Source organism: Drosophila miranda (assembly GCF_003369915.1).
Source record: "Drosophila miranda strain MSH22 chromosome Y unlocalized genomic scaffold, D.miranda_PacBio2.1 Contig_Y1_pilon, whole genome shotgun sequence".
Taxonomy (NCBI): domain Eukaryota; kingdom Metazoa; phylum Arthropoda; class Insecta; order Diptera; family Drosophilidae; genus Drosophila; species Drosophila miranda.
Genome location: NW_022881603.1, coordinates 27,047,744 through 27,059,980, shown reverse-complemented (window position 1 = coordinate 27,059,980; position 12,237 = coordinate 27,047,744).

Sequence of the window (12,237 nt, the reverse complement as noted above, 5' to 3'; positions counted from 1 at the left end):
GAGAGAGAGAAAATACAGCATTTAATGATTGCCACAGGCGTTCCACGTGGGAATGGTCAAGTCGAAAGGATGCACAAGATAGTGGTGCCTATGTTGTCGAAATTGTGTCAGGGTAATTCCGGTAGTTGGTATAAGCATCTAGGAAAAGTACAGCAAATGATCAACAGTGTTGAGCCGCGAAGTACCAAGGTAACACCTTTCAATATATTGACTGGGCTAGACATGCGTATAGGAATGGATCCAAAAATAAAAGAAATATTGGAAGAATCACTTATCGAAGAGTTGAACAAGGACCGCGAAAAAATTAGAAAGGAAGTAGTTGAAAACATTGCACGGTTACAGCAGGAAAACAAGAAGAGTTTTGACTTAAAAAGGAAACTAGATAGACAGTATGAGGTTAATGAGCTAGTAGCTATCAAGCGTACTCAGTATGGTACTGGATTAAAGCTAAAAGGAAAGTATCTAGGGCCGTATAAGGTGGTTAGGGTAAAGAATCATGGAAGGTACGAAGTCGAGAAGATTGGGGATACTGAGGGTCCCTATAAGACCTCTACAGTTTCAGAATATATGAAACCTTGGCTAGACCCATCCGAGGCGAATGGTCCGTCAGGACAGCCGAATGTAGGAAACGAAGGAAAGAGAGAGACACGAAGCGGTCGTGTTTTCGTCGTGTCGTCGGGATAGAGCAGTAATCGGCTCTGAGAGAGCCGATAGCAAGAGAGAGAGAGATCAGTCAGTTGTCAGTTCAGCCACGCATCAGACGTACACGCATATAATTAGTCACAAACATACTTGTAAAACTTGGAGCTGTTATAATTTTAAGTCCAACATACTTATTAAATAAATGTTACTCGTTGCCATCAAGCAACTTAAACTACTACAAAATTGGGGGCTCGTCCGGGATAAGCCCAAGACAACAACATTTGCAAGTGAGATTTGTGCGTGTATTTGGAAATTTTGGCGAACACGAGACTGGTGACACAAGAGATCGGACGCGGTGCGAAATTGAATTGCAGTCTGGCCTATAACTGCGAGAGAGACACTTGTCGAAGAAGGCGCATTAGTGTGAGCAGACATTCAAGAGAGCTGGAGCGACAAAACTACGGCAGACGGCAGCAAACACAGCAAGAATCAAAACCTTCGTTGTTGTTGTTGTGCATTGCGTCTGAGAGGCTAGAGCTACAAGGAGACAAGCGGCACAGAGACGACAATCTGAGCGCGTTCGTTCAAAAGAGAGCAGAAGCGACAAAACAACGGCAGACGGCAGCAAACACAGCAAGAATCAAAACCTTCGTTGTTGTTGTTGTGCATTGCGTCTGAGAGGCTAGAGCTACAAGGAGACAAGCGGCACAGAGACGACAATCTGAGCGCGTTCGTTCCAAAGAGAGCAGAAGCGACAAAACGACGGCAGACGGCAGCAAACACAGCAAGAATCAAAACCTTCGTTGTTGTTGTTGTGCATTGCGTCTGAGAGGCTAGAGCTACAAGGAGACAAGCGGCACAGAGACGACAATCTGAGTGCGTTCGTTCCAAAGGAAGCAGAAGCGACAAAACGACGGCAGCAAACAGCAAGAATCAAAGAACATTGATTGTTGTTGTGTTGCACTGCGTCGGACGGAGACTACAACTACAAGAAGAGACAAGCAGCAAGGAGACGACCATTTTGTAACAGCAGAAGCAGCGACGATTCGGGAAGCGACAACGAGTTAACGGCGAACAGCGAGAGCAAGGCAAGGCAACAAAGAGAGGACGGCAACAGCGACATCGACAGGCAAGCGAGATCTGGATGTGGTGGTGTGTGTGCGTCAAATTTGGAGTCTGGAAAGTTCTGCGCAGAAGCGAGAGTTAACAAGGGTAAAGCCATAGTAAGGTGAGCGTTAACAGAGAAGCGATCGTTAACAGTGACGACTTTAAAGGCGTTTTCGGAGTCGATGTTAACTGGAAAATTGTTAACAGGCCAGCAGTAATAAGGTTAAGTTGATTTAATTACATTTTCTTAGATATAAGCTAATATCAATTATTTTGTATTTAAATCGTCACGATGCAAGTTGAAGAGATAATGACATTGAGAGTCGCAGATTTGCGAGAGAAGTTAATCTGAAGTTAATTAATAATCTATCAATTATTTTGTATTTAAATCGTCACGATGCAAGTTGAAGAGATAATGACATTGAGAGTCGCAGATTTGCGAGAGAAGTTAAGAGAGCTTGCGTTGCAGACGACGGGACGAAAGCGCGATTTGCAAGATAGACTATTAACACATCACGGCTTTCCAGTTGAGAATGAAGAAGAGTCAGAGGATGAGTCCGTAGTAACAGCAGTGGATGATACCGTAGCAGTTCAACCAGGTACGCGACAGGCAGAGTATAAATCTTGGTTTACGCTAAAAGACGTGAAAGGTAGTGTGTCACAATTTTCTGGTTCTAATAACCCCGACATCAATCAATGGATAGAGGAATTAGAAGAATGCGCAGCTACTGTTCAATGGAGTCAATTACAATTATTCATTTATGCCAAGCAGTTGTTAGTTGGTGCAGCAAAATCTTTCGCTCGTAGTTTGCGTGATATTCGTAACTGGAATTCGTTGAAGGCAACTCTGTTGGATGAGTTTAGTGTTAAACTGTCGTCCGTAGAAGTACATAGAATGTTGCAAAAGCGCCAGCAGAAAAAAGGAGAGTCGTTGCATGAGTTTTTGTATGCGTTAATGGAGATAGCCAAGCCAATTAAACTAGATGATGAGAGTTAATTCGAATATTTTGTGGATGGTATACCAGACGCTAGGGCAAGTAAGGCAATGCTGTACCAAGCTAGAACCTTAAAGGAGCTTAAATTTCAGATCGATGTTTACCAGAAAGCTAGAGGCGGATCCAAGCCGATGAGTAAGAATTGGCCGCTGAGTAATAAAAGTGAGTGTTGTGAAATCCTCGATACGAGATTTCAATGTTGAGCAGAAATGCTCTGGGGAATCTTTGCGTTTAATAATGTACTACACGATATAGACAATTCGAGATTTATTCATTTGGACTTCAATCAACTTAAACTTTAATCGTAATCGCGTATAGAGTACAATCTAATGGGTAATACGGGTTTAAGCGCGGCCGGCTGCAACTGCTAATTGTCGTTGTGATTTCTTCGACACGCAAACGAAGACTCTTCATGGTGATCGGAAACGAGGTTACGCCGCCCTAGCATGAAACGACGCCGTTCTCCGAGTGGGCAATCGCAGTTAGAGCGCTCTCACTCTCTTTGTAGTTTAACCCTTAGAAAACCGTCCATGCCGCCCCCAATACTGGGACCAGTATTATAAACCAAAGGATGTCACATGTGAATGCTCTGTGAATAAATAAAGTGTTCGTTATGGTACATGTATGGTCAAATAGAGCTAGCAACGGTGGTAGGATTATTCTGAGGTCTGTGGCAACGGTAGCCGACATAGTTTAGAGACCGATCGTTTGTATACGCCTGATGCTGTTTTAACAGTTGCGACTCTGACTAAACTGTCAGCTCCAGGGTGAACTTCTATTATCCTTCCCAGTTTCCACTCGTTGGGTGGCAGTCGGTCATCCTTGACAATTACTAGATCGCTGACTTGTAGATTGTCGGTTTCATGTCGCCACTTTGGACGGGCTTGAAGATGTGATAGCCAATCCGAACTCCAACGTTTCCAAAATTGCCGGATCATTTTCTGTCCTTCCAGAAATTGGACTGTGAGTGGAACATCCCTTGTCGTTACATCCGGCGGTGCTAATAATGAATCTCCAATAAGAAAATGTGCCGGGGTGAGGACAGCTAGGTCCTCCGGCTCCGCGCTTAGTGGACATAATGGCCTGGAATTTAAACAGGCTTCAATTTTTTTTAGCACGGTAGCAAGTTGTTTGTAGGTCATTTTATATCCTGAAAAGGCTCGATAGAGATGTGTTTTGACAGACTTTACATTTTCCTCCCAAAGGCCTCCGAAATTAGGACTATGCGGTGGATTAAAATGCCATTGGACGTTTCGGGCCGCTAAAGCAGGTATTACAGTTGTGGGTAGCTCTCGTTTCAAATGTATTTGCCAGGTTTGAAGAGCCCGGTCGGCACCAATGAAGTTCGTGCCGCAGTCGCTATACATGTGTTGACAGTAGCCCCGACGCGCGATGAAACGTTGTAGGGCCATGAGAAAGTGTTCGGTGGTTAAGCCCGTGACCGCTTCAAGATGAATTGCCTTTGTAGACAAACAGATGAAAACTGTGTAGTTTGTGTGTCCACGGAATCTGGATGCTTGAATTTCGAACGCGCCTGTATAGTCCACTCCGGTGGCGATGAATGCACGAGTTGGCGGATTGACTCTATGTAGGGGAAGATCGGCCATCAATTGTGCTGCTGGTTTCGGTCGGTGACGAAAACATCGGACGCATTGTCGAAGAATGCGTTTGACAGTTTGTTTTCCGTTGACTATCCAGAATTTGTGTCGAATAGTGGCCAGCGTTAATTCGGTGCCGCCGTGGAGTGCGAGACGGTGGGCATTACGCACGACGAGATCGGTAAAATGATGATGATTGGGAATGATCATTGGTTGTCGCTGGCTTATCGGAAGGTGCATTGCATTTCGCAGTAGACCTCTGACTCGTAGAATTTGTTGGTCATCTAGAAATGGGGATAATTGACACAGCTTGTGTGTGCCCGATAGTGCCTTGTTTCCCTTCAACCTCAATATCTCTGTCGCGTAGACCTCCTGTTGAATGCTGCGAACGAGATGAATTAAAGCGTTGTCGAGCTTCTGCACACTCAGTGGTCCAGACAGTTTGTCCCTTTGGCTTGAATGTTATGTATAAACCGTAGAACATATGCCATGACTGATATTAACCTGTCGTATGAGGACGAGTTTTGGATGAAGGCTTCTGGAGCCTCCGAGACTTGCACATCATTTTGGAACAAAACTGATGGTTTCTCCTCGATTATAGTCCTGTCGCTGTCCTGACTGGGAACTCCGTTTGCCGGCCATTGGCTTTCCGGCTGCTGTAGCCATGATGGTCCAGACCACCATAATGGATGTACTGCTAACTCTGCCACGAGTTGCGCAGTCCGCTGGGTTTACCGCAGTAGGTACATGTCTCCACTGAGTTGATGTCCAACGCGATTTGACACAAAGGTTTGCCATCGGTGGGGATCTCCATTTATCCAAAACAAAACGATAGTAGCATCTGACCAATAGAAGATTGCCATAGGTGGTCCTGCAGTGCGAAGTTGGTCCCGGATCCATTTTGCCAGTTTAACTGCCAGCAGCGCACCCGAAAGTTCGACTCGTGGAATTGTGATCGGTTTCGTGGGTGTGACTCGACTGCGTGCAGCTAGCAAATGAGTTTGAATCATTCCGTTTGGTAGCTCTGCACGAATATATGCACATGCTGCATACGCCAGTGATGATCCATCGCAGAAAACATGTAGCTGTAATGACGCAAGCTCGTGGATGTTGAAGCGCAGCCATCGTGGTACTTGAATTTGATCGACATATGGCAAGTTCTGTATGAATCCCTGCCATCTATCAAGCAGTTCGGTTGGCAGCGGTTCAGCCCAGTCCAGTTGTGCTAGGCTGCCATCGTTGCGTTTGATGCGGGCCATCCATGAGTCCTTGAGTATCGCCTTCGCGGTCATGACACAGGGAGTGATGAAACCTAATGGGTCGTACAGTCGGGCGACTGTGGAAAGTAAAGACCGTTTAGTATGTGCGTGACTGATTTCAAAATTTATCTTGAACCCAAAATAGTCTTGATGTGGATGCCAATAGAGGCCTAAGGTTTTAACGGGATCTTGGTACTCAAACTCTAATAATGTCTTATGATATAAATGGTCTGGAGGTATGTCTTGTAGCAGAGAAGCGTCATTCGCAGACCACTTTCGAAGCTCCATTCCTGCTGATCGTAAGGCTCCGATCAATTGATTTTGAATTTCTAATGCTCCTTCGCGAGTGGAAGCTCCGCTTTGTACGTCGTCCACGTATATTTCGTGTCGAAGGACCCTTTCCGCGAGTGGGTATCGGTCTCGTTCATCCTGCGCCAGTTGATGTATGACGCGAATGGCTGTGTAAGGAGCTGAAGCGGTTCCAAACGTAACTGTGTTGAGATAATACTCAGCTACTTGGTTGTGTTCGTCATGCCAAAAGATGCGTTGATATTGCGAATCCTCTGCATTCATGTCAATGCATCTATACATCTTCTGAATGTCGGCAGCAAAAACAAAACGATGGAAACGCCAATTCAGGACCACGCCGGCTAGATCGTTTTGGAGCGCTGGTCCGGTGCATAGGACGTCATTGAGCGATTTTCCGTTTGACGTTTTACAGGAGGCGTCATATACTACTCTAACCTTAGTAGTGACACTTTCCTCTTTGAATACTGCGTGATGAGGCAAGGTGCAACATGTGGACTCGATTCCATTCTCCTTGCTAATGATGCAATGCTGCTGCTCCTTGGTTGTTACTTTGGTCACCTGGCCTAGTTTACCAAACTCCTTCATGACTTCCGAATATTTGGCTTGCAGCTCCGGCTGCCTTTGGAATCTTCGTTGAAGCATTTGGAATCGATTAATCGCGATTTGACGTGATTTGCCTAGCACCTGCGAAGGGTCAAACAAACGCTTAAGTGGTAACCGTACCAAATACTTGCCGTTTCGTTGACGGATGTGAGTTCGTTTAAAATGCTCCTCGCACCATCGCTCTTCTGGTGTGAGCTGTTTTGCAGAACCGAGATGCTCCATTTCGAAGAATTTCTGGACGAGATTCTCTAGCCTGTTGTGGTTACATCTAATGGTGACAGCGTGTGAGCGTGTGGAAGTGGCTCGACCAAAGACTATCCAGCCCAGCTGGGTGTGCTGTGCAATTGGTTGCTTCTCCTTTCCTATGCGGATATCTGAAAGCAGGATCTGTGGGATTACGTCCGCTCCCAGCAGAAGATCAATCCGTTGTGATTTGTACAACCTGGGATCGGCGAGTTCTATTCCGTTCAAATGAGGACATTGCTGCAATTTGATGGATTTTGAAGGTAATTGCGATGTAAGCGTTTTAAGTATAAACGCAGTATCAATGGTAGTACAAAACTGCGAAGTACAAGAACTTAATGCCAATTCTGTAGTGTAGGTACACCTGTTTTTGGAGGTGGTCCCAACTCCAGCAATTTCTGCCGAAATTGGATGTCGCTTGAGGTTGAGAGCCTGCACTGTGTGCTCTGTAATGAGGGTTCCTTCCGAGCCTGAATCCACTAACGCACGTACCACAGCTGATTGGCCAGTGTGGGGGTTGTGGATTGTGACCAGGGCAGTGGCCAGAAGGACAGTGCTGGGTCCGTGATGCGTTGCCGTAGCGGAGACTAGTTGCGCAGAGTGTGTTCTCACAGACGAGTCGGTCGCTGCAGACTGTGGATGACCACCGGAACTAGTGTTGGGAACAACTGGGAGAGGCTGTGCAGTGCTCTGAGTAGGAAGTGGGGTCCTAGCGTAGAGTTGCGTAGGTGTAGCCCTGCCAGATGAGTCGCTCGTTGTATACTGCCAGGAGTTACTGGAACGAGCGCTATGGGAGGCTGCGTGAGGCTGTGTTGCCACCTGAGCAGGAGTTGGGAAGTGCAGCAGTGTATGGTGTCTTTGACCACACTGCGTGCAGTTCCTTTTACTGGTACATTTTGAAAGTGCATGGGAACGGCTCAGACAGTTGAGGCATGCCTTTGCATGATCGACGATGGCTTTCCTTGCAAAGCAGTCCTTGGACAAAAGGTCCGGGCAATGCCGAAGATTGTGACTGTCGCTACAGTGAGGGCAGCGAGTGTGTTCGGCAACCGCAGTCTTGGCGTGGAAACTGTTGCCCTTGTATGTTACGTTGCCAACTGACTTCTTCGGGTGCCTTTGATTGACAGGCTGTGGCACAGGTGTCCGCGTCGTGGAGTGGCCTCGATTTTCGAACACATCGATGCTGACGAGACGGTCGTTAAGAAATGATTGTAGCTGAGAAAATGTGGCAAGTTCGGCAGAGCTACCGAGATGGAGCTCCCAAGCTTGCAGTGTCGTGCTTGACAGTCTGGAAGTGAGATGATGAGCCATCCAATGCTGAACATCTAGATTCTTGAAAGCATTGAGACAAACCGTCGCAACATTAAGCATATGTTTTATATCAGCAGACTGCTCCTTTGTCAACTGTGGCAAGTCATACAAACCGTTCATATGGTACTGCAGCCGTTTGTTGTCGTATCGCTTGAGGACGAGACTCCAAGCTGTTGCATAGCTATTTCCCGCAAGCGCCATCTGCTGAATATCCTCGTCGCGATCCGAGGGAAGAGCTTGCTTCAGGAAATGAAACCTTTGGACGTCGGACAGTTTCTGGTTGTTATGGATGAGTTGAACAAATGCATCGTGAAATGCCGGCCAATCCACAAACTTGCCTGTAAATGTCGGTACAGGTAGCTTGGGCAATTGCACTGATGATACAGATGGATTTGCTGGCTCTGGATTTTGCTGTACCGGTGGTGCTCTTGGACATACATTTTCGTAGGCCTCTGATATGATGCTGAATGCCGTTGTATAGACTTCATCAAAGCGAAAGGCCACTTCGCTGGACACATAACTATGCGTACTTGGACATCGAAGTATTAGTAAACGTTGATGATTTTGCTCAAGTTCACCTAAGAACCGTTGCAAAGTTTGTAAGCGCGTTTGAAAATAAGCTTTTGTTTTCCGATCTGCGCCAACCTTTCTGAAATTACGCACCGTTTGATTAACCCTCGCAATGAGATTTGTCTGAATATCACTGAGATTGTCGATCTCCACCTGAGGATCGGCTTCGAGGTCGTGGGACTCGGCTGTTGACATGTTGCTGTTATATGCTCTCTCACCCTTAGTTGCACTCTCTTTGACCTTGTACAAAATACCCACAACGAAACACTTACTCTGGTACTCGGGAGTGCTTCTCTTTGCTTAAAGCGTAGCTTAAGAGAACTTGCGAGTCGTTGTTGTTGGTGTTGTCCGAGCGGAGAGCAGAAACTGTGCTACTGTGAGCGTTGAGTTGAGGCCTTGTGTCTAGAGATGATGTGCAGCAACAGAACGCTCGTTGGTCTCTTGGTCTCTGCTTTGCACGAGAGAGAGGCTGCTGTCTAACCGTCGGCTTGTGTTGTTGTTGTGTGCTGCAGTGAGGCACTGTCCAGGCGCAGAGCTATCGTCTGGTCTTCTTTGTCCCTGCTTCGTGCGAGAGATAGCGGCTGTTGGATAAATCGTTGGTTTGCGTTGTGTTTGCCGTTTACAGTTGCAGCCGGTAAAATATGATTTTATTTGTACATTTAACTGAACGCGGAACGAGGTAGAATCATATGCGTATAGTACGAACTAAACGCGGTTCCCCTCATGGGCCAGCAAAAATGTTGTGAAGTCCTCGAAACGAGATTTCAATGTTGAGCAGAAATGCTCTGTGGAATCTTTGCGTTTAATAATGTACTACACGATATAGACAATTCGAGATTTATTCATTTGGACTTCAATCAACTTAAACTTTAATCGTAATCGCGCATAGAGTACAATGTAATGGGTAATACGGGTTTAAGCGCGGCCGGCTGCAACTGCTAATTGTCGTTGTGATTTCGTCGACACGCAAACGAAGACTCTTCATGGTGATCGGAAACGAGGTTACGCCGCCCTAGCATGAAACGACGCCGTTCTCCGAGTGGGCAATCGCAGTTAGAGCGCTCTCACTCTCTTTGTAGTTTAACCCTTAGAAAACCGTCCAGTGAGAGTTCGGTGAAAGGGTCGATGGCAGAGAATTTTAGGAAATGTTTTAAGTGTGGAGACAAATCGCATTTGAGGAAAGATTGTCCCAAAAATGATTTTTGTTGTTTCAAATGTGGCCAACCAGGACACCGAGCTGCAAGCTGTAATGTCAAGGTCGAAACCAGACAAGAAAAGAGATCGAATACGAACATTATTCGAGATAAGGAAGTCGTTGATAAGCCGTCAGAAATTTTCACTCCATCAGGTTTGGAATTAAAGGATATTAAGTACGCGAATTTGGTATTCCAAGGTTTGATTGATACTGGAGCAGATTTGTGTTTAATTCGCAGGAGGGTATTTTTGAAATTTGGAAATCTTGAACTGATCGGCCAGGAGAAATTTGTAACAGGTATTAGAGATAGTCAAGTTGTAACTTTTGGTAGCTTTTCGATACCAGGGAAAATCGATGAGATTGAAATGGAGGTAGAATTTCATGTCATTCCAGACGAGGATATTGGTTTTGAAGCCATTTTAGGAAGGACTATTCTGGATCATGTGGACATGCAAGTTTCTAAGACAGGAACAAGATTTGTTCGTAGGGTTTGTGGCGAGGATAAAGATAAGAAACTTGATCAGGTAGCATCGTCCTCATGCGTGGAATTGTTTAATGAATATAAAGGCATTTGCATGTCAAGTATTGACGAAGTTGAGAAGGAGTTTTCAATTGATGTTGGTCATCTCAGTGAAGCACATGCTAGAGAGGTTAGGGGTATGGTAGGAAAGTACCAACCTCAGAGAAATGTAGATGCGCCGATAAAAATGAAAATTGTATTAGTGGATGAGATACCAGTTTTACAGCATCCGAGACGATAACCGTTGTGTGAACAGGAAATCGTGGACAAGCAAGTGGAAGAGTGGCTGGCTCAGAAGATTATAAAGCCAAGTACGTCGGAGTATGCATCACCAGTAGTGGTGGTACCCAAAAAGAACGGTAGCAAGAGACTATGCTGTGATTACCGAAAGCTGAATGAGAAAATAGTTCGCGATAACTTTCCAATGTCACATATGGATACTGTGTTGGAGAAACTGCAGGGTGCAAAGTATTTCACCACGTTGGATTTAACGAATGGTTTTTTCCATGTGCCTGTAGAAGTCGAGTCTCAAAAATATACGTCTTTTGTGACTCAGAATGGTCAGTTCGAATTTTTATATGTACCATTTGGAATTTCAAATTCTCCAGCGGTGTTTACCAGATTTATAATGGCTGTGTTGAGAGATTTGGTAAAGAATAATGAAGCAGCAGTCTATATGGATGACGTTATTATTTGTAGTCAAGATATAGAAGAGGGTTTGTTAAAGTTGAGAAAAGTACTGAAGATAGCGGAAATGAATGGGCTACGTATAAATTGGAGAAAGTGTCAGCTGTTACGACAAAAGGTTAATTTTCTGGGGTATATAATAGAAAAGAATACGATAAGACCAAGTGATGAGAAGACGAGGGCAGTCGAAAAGTTCCCAGTGCCAGTTGATAAAAAAGCAGTGCAGCGTTTCATAGGATTGACTTCTTATTTCCGAAAGTTTATTGAAGGTTATGCTGTTATTGCAAAACCATTGACAGATCTGCTGCGGAAGGATGTTAAATTTGAATTTAAGGAGATACATCAGGTTGCGTTTGAACAACTAAAGGTAGCATTGATTAGTAGACCTGTTTTAGAAATGTACAACCCGAAGTTGGAGACAGAAATCCATACTGATGCATCAAAATGGGGGTATGGAGCCGTGTTACTGCAAAAGAGTTTGGAAGACAGCCAATTCCATCCAGTTCAATATATGAGCCGTAGGACTAAGCCATGTGAAGAGAAATATCCTGCTTATGACCTTGAGGTTCTGGCAATTATCGAAGCTTTAGCGAAATGGCGTGTATACGTTTTGGGTATAAAGTTCAAAATTGTCACAGATTGTAATGCATTTACAATGACGATCAAAAAGAAACGTTCCTTTGAGAGTAGCACGTTGGGCCATCTACCTACAAGATTTTAATTATGTTATAGAACATCGCTCAGGAACGAAGATGAGGCACGTTGACGCGTTGAGTCGTGTATCTTGTTTTATGGTGACCGAAAGTATAGCTCATCGTTTGAAAGAAGCTCAGCTAACCGACGATTGGGTTAAGGCTGTTAAAAGTATTGTGGAGGACAAGGAATATGAGGATTATTATATTCAGAATCAGATTTTGTTTAAGGATCCGGATAAGGAGCTCATCGTAGTACCAGCTCAGATGGAAAATGAGATTATATCAATAGCACATAAGCAAGGACATTTTTCAGTTAAAAAGACACAAGATATCATTGAGAAGTCGTATTATATTCCGAAGTTAAAAGACAAAGTATGGCGCGTAATAAATAGTTGTGTCGAGTGTATCATTGTCAATGAAAAGACAGGAAAACGTGAGGGTTATTTGCAACCAATAGACAAGGGTGATAGGCCGTTACAAACGTATCACATTGATCACGTTGG